Source organism: Schistocerca piceifrons, chromosome 8, assembly GCF_021461385.2.
Source record: "Schistocerca piceifrons isolate TAMUIC-IGC-003096 chromosome 8, iqSchPice1.1, whole genome shotgun sequence".
NCBI lineage: Eukaryota > Metazoa > Arthropoda > Insecta > Orthoptera > Acrididae > Schistocerca > Schistocerca piceifrons.
The window spans coordinates 376,207,185-376,212,439 of NC_060145.1; the positions used below are offsets into that span (position 1 = coordinate 376,207,185).

Below are 5,255 nucleotides of genomic sequence, written 5' to 3' on the forward strand. Positions count from 1 at the left end.
CTATCCAAACTCTGCAAGAAGTCATAAATAAACTCATAGTATCTTTGTACCACGTTATGTATTTCACAGAGTAACAGTGTGAGTGATAATTTGCGTGTGTGGATTTTTGCGTAACGAAAGGAGGCACAGTACTTGGAAGAAGACAGGCAAGAACACAATTTTCTAACGTTACCACACTGTCCTATATTCTGACTGCAGTATAACCTAAAAAAAGGGGGGACTACGCTGAAAGAGATGCAGGACAACATACACGCAAACATCACACAAAAATATTTATATAAATATTTGCACTTGGCAGTGACAATATGTTTGCTAAACGCATCGTGGTGAGTATGAAACAATACAGTGTCACATTATTTAAATCGTGAATGACACATTTGCAGCGTTTTCAAGAACATCCATTATTATGAATAAAATTAAGCATAGACTGTTCTTGTAGCTAGTGACAAATATGGCCTGATACTTTGATGTGCAGAAAGTATAATTACACTACTGGCCATTAAAATTGCTACACCAAGAAGAAATGCAGATGATAAACGGGTATTCATTGGACAAATATACTAGAACTGACATTTGATTACATTTTCACGCAATTTGGGTGCATAGATCCTGAGAAATCAGTACCCACAACAACCACCTCTGGCCATACGCCTGGGCATTGAGTCAAACAGAGCTTGGATGGCGTGTAGAGGTACAGTTGCCCATGCAGCTTCAACACGATACCACAGTTCATCAAGAGTAGTGACTGGCGTATTGTGATGAGCCAGTTGCTCGGCCACCATTGACCAGACGTTTTCAATAGGTAAGAGATCTGGAGAACGTGCTGGACAGGACAGCAGTCGAACATTTTCTGTATCCAGAAAGGCCCGTACAGGACCTGCAACATGCGGTCGTGCATTATCCTGCGGAAATGTAGGGTTTTGCAGGGATCGAATGAAGGGTAGAACCACGGGTTGTAACACTTGTGAAATGTAAGGTCCAATGTTCAAAGTGCCGTCAATGAGAGCAAGAGGTGACCGAGACGTGTAACAATGGCACCCCATACCATCATGCCGGGTGATACGGCAGTATGGCGATGACGAATACACGCTTCCAATGTGCGTTCACCACGATGTCGCCAAACACGGATCTAACCATCAAGATCCTGTAAAGAGAATGGCATTTTGCCATTCGTGCACCCAGGTTCGTCGTTGAGTACACTATCGGAGGCGCTCCTGTATGTGATGCAGCTTCAAGGGTAACCGTAGCCATGGTCTCCGAGCTGATAGTCCATGCTGCTGCAAACGTCATCGAACTGTTCGTGCAGATGATTGCTGTCTTGCAAACGTCCCCATCTGTTGACTCAGGGATCGAGACGTGGCTGCACGATCCGTTACAGCCATGCGGATAAGATGCCTGTCATCTCGACTGATAGTGATTCGAGGCCGTTGGGATCCAGCACGTCGTTCCGTATTACCCTCCTGAACCCACCGATTCTATATTCTGCTAACAGTCATTGGACCTCGACCAACGCGAGCAGCAATGTCGCGATACAATAACCGAAATTGCGATAGGCTACAATCCGGCCTTTATCAAAGTCGGAAACCTGGTGGTACGCATTTCACCTCCTTGCACGAGGTATCACAACAACATTTGACCAAGCAACGGCGGTCAACTGCTGTTTGTGTATGAGAAATCGGTTGGAAACTTTCCTCATGTCAGCACGTTGTAGGTGTCGCCACCGGCGCCAACCTTGTGTGAATGCTCTGAAAAGCTAATCATTTTACTATCACAGCATCTTCTTCCTGTCGGTTAAATTTCGCCTCTGTAGCACGTCATCTTGGTGGTGTAGCAATTTTAATGGCCAGTAGTGTATGATACCTGAGAGAATAAACTTAGTAACGCGATTTGACTCCTAAATTAAATAGGATGTAGTCACACAACCCACATTTTCAGTACAGCAAAAGGAAATGTAAGCCTGGAAATGGAATATCTATAATCCGCATACGAGGGCTCTGCTTTGCTAGCCTTCCGCTTGTAGGGTCCTGCTGCGCAGTGGGGCAGTCTCCTTGTCCGTGTACACATAAATTCAAAATGCAGAAAACAGTTAATTAGAATAAAGATCGTGTAAGTATCCTACTTACCTTCTTTGTACCAGATAAACGAAGCGTCGCAACACTATGTCTTATGGCATCAGTCAGCGATCCAACATACGATGACTTATCTTCTCTCAGCACCTGTAACTCAAGCAGCATGCAGAGAATTTCTGTCGATTACTTTTACATCCCAGCTGCTACTCAGCAGAAGAATATCTACTTTTAAAAATAACTGTGACTTATGTGGTTAGTTCATGTAAGACAACAGAATAGCGAAAAGCCAACGTGGCAATTTCAGGTATATTACGGCCAAGGTTTAATATGGTTCCCGGTAAACTGAAGTCCTGAGAAGTAAATTTTTAACACAGAGCAGAGATGGGAAAGTCCGACCATAAAAACCGACACCGATACTTCAGTTCTGAATAACCTTTTGTTTTCGGTATTTGTTTGGTCTCGGTTACAATAGTTATTTTTTCAATTTTTTACTAATAACCGTATATAAAACCGTTGTATAAATTTTTCATGCTCGTGGTGCTAAAAGTTTTGGTTTTTAAATAAAACTTTGTTCAAACTCGAGTAATGTTTGTTTGTAAAATTTCTATTGCTTTGAAATAGGCTACTGGCTTATTACAGAAAACATGAAAAGCGAGCAGTGCTATTTTCATAACAACGCCGACACTTGGAAACGTACAACAAACACATGACGTAAGAATCGGCACAGCATTCCTGAGACCATAATATCCGTGTTGCGGTGTGGAGTGCCATGCTAGTAGGTGCGCGAGCACGTGTAGTGTGCATAACTTCTCCACACTTGGTCTGTCATTGAACAGACAATAATTATTTCGTGGATTATGAGAACCATAGATTGCGATGCCTCTGTCTACATAATATGCTTCTGTGTGCACGTAGTCCTAGGAAACGGAAAACTTAATAGGAAGAGCACAGTCCTGGAACCGCAGTTTTCATATTTTAGCGCAAACTATTCGTTATGTCCAAATAACGGTACGATCTTCGATTACAACATGATTTTTGAGCAAAGTTCCACTAATAATTAGAATAATAGCTTTCTGGTAATGTTTTGTAGTATTCTGTCTCTCCTCACGTTCCGAGAAAATAGCGAACCGTGGACAGACAAATTTTTCTTTTATTTACTTGTATAGTATGATATTGTGAATCAAAATATCTTGAAATATGTAACGCAAAAGACTGGAGCATTCGAATTTTTAAATTCTTATACGACGTCTACGTTTACAACTGGAAATAACAGCAACAAAACGTCGAAAATCGGTTGTTTCGGAAACCGATTCAGATTAAACTGGAAAGAGAGAAAACTGGTATATCCGAAAATTGATTGTTTCAGCCATAAGCACCATCTCTACCGCAGAAATTTGCCGGAAATTTACACAGTACGCCACGAAGCTACTGCCGTTCAGTGCAGTCCCGTTACAAACAAAAAGAGTTAAATAAAATTATGTCTAAGTTTTCAATGTCAGATTCGTGTTACTTGGACAGTAAAGAGTCCAGTGGTAGCAGGCATATACTTATAAATCAGGTAGTTAAAATCAACGAATTTAATCTGCTTATTTATTTATTAACATGTATTTGCCCAACGGACTGAAACCACCGTCATCTTGGCTTAGTGGAGGACTATCGAATGGTGGGGGCTAAGCACGAGCTTCAGTCATTTAATTCTTAAGATACACAAGATGCCAAAACTCGGAAGGAATTTCTGAGGCTGCTGCTTTCATATTCGAATTACGACAATGGCAGCATGTATGGACACTGACCCCGGCCATGGTTGTAGAAACAGCACCGCCACAGGTTGACCAACCTGCAGATCGGGATATCGAACTGCTCTCTCGGCAGCAAGGGGTAGCAACGTCTGCCTTGCCACCCGCAATTAGGCCGGCTACATGAATGTCTTTATATCAGAGGAAACACATTACTGTGTAGTATCCTAGGAAACAAAGCTACTGAGAGACACTCCGTCAGTCTCAGTTGATTGCAGTTCTTAGTAGCTTCGTGAGTGGCACTAGTGTGGCAGTTCGTGATACATCTGTTGGCATCCACCATCTTGGAAACAGCCTTGCATAGGCACACTCAGTAGTAAGCTCGAGGGAATTCCATTCGTGATTAACATCCAGACATGAGATTACCTCTTCAAGAAATCAGCATTATGGTTCCAGCAATGCTGGAGCAGTACTCATGGACAGTTATTTTTATTCACGATTCTGAGGTCCCAAACTCATCTCTCCTTTTTTGACCACCTCCTCTATATTTAGGGACGGGACAAAATTATCGTTGTTTCTCATGTGTTTCAATTTTTTTATGTACGTTTGGCTTGACCATCGTCAAGCCTGCAGGTCGCCGTATAGTCCAAAATTGTGGGATCTTGCGACTCAACGGCCTTGTATTACTGTGTCTTTATCAACAATATAACTGATTTAATTGCAGTTCTCTGTCTGCTACTTGTCTGTGGTCTCACTCCTGTTTACTTCATTAATCAAGTTAATTGCCTCGGCAACAGAATTGCCTGCTGTCAGAAAAGTTGTCTGGTGTCTCCACGGTCTAGGGAGCAGAAGATTATCAGCTGAGATCATCATAGGGGATTCGGTAACATCGAATACGTCCGCCTGCCACCGCCGACAGCGAGCATCTCACACACAGTTGGCAGCATTCCACGACTTCCACCACCTCACACCACAACGAAGCGCACTGCGACGCGAGGCGGCGTCCTTGGCAGGTACGATAACCAGAATAAATCACATGAAGCTTAAATTGCATTGTGAACAGTAACGTAAGTTCCAATGTTTTGTGATATTTAGCAACGGCCTTGCCGCAGTGGATACACCGGTTCCCGTCAGATCACCGAAGTCAAGTGCTGTCGGGCGTGGCCGGCACTTGGATGGGTGACCATCCAGGCCGCCATGCGCTGTTGCCATTTTTCGGGGTGCACTCAGCCTCGTTATGACAATTGAGGAGCTACTTGACCGAATAGTAGCGGCTCTGACCAAAGAAAACCATCATAACGACCGGGAGAGCAGTGTGCTGACCGCACACCCCTCCTATCCACATCCTCATCTAAGGATGACACGGCGGTCGGATGGCCCCGATGGGCCACTTGTGGCCTGAAGACGGAGTGCTTTTTTGTGATATTTGACAAGCTATGTAGATATTTGA

General features: G+C 43.4%; 1 pseudogene; it reads left to right on the forward strand.

Annotated features, from left to right (window-relative positions):
• The first annotated feature begins 4,898 nt into the window (after positions 1-4,898).
• On the forward strand, positions 4,899-5,016 carry LOC124712821 (annotated as a pseudogene).
• The last annotated feature ends 239 nt before the right edge of the window (positions 5,017-5,255 follow it).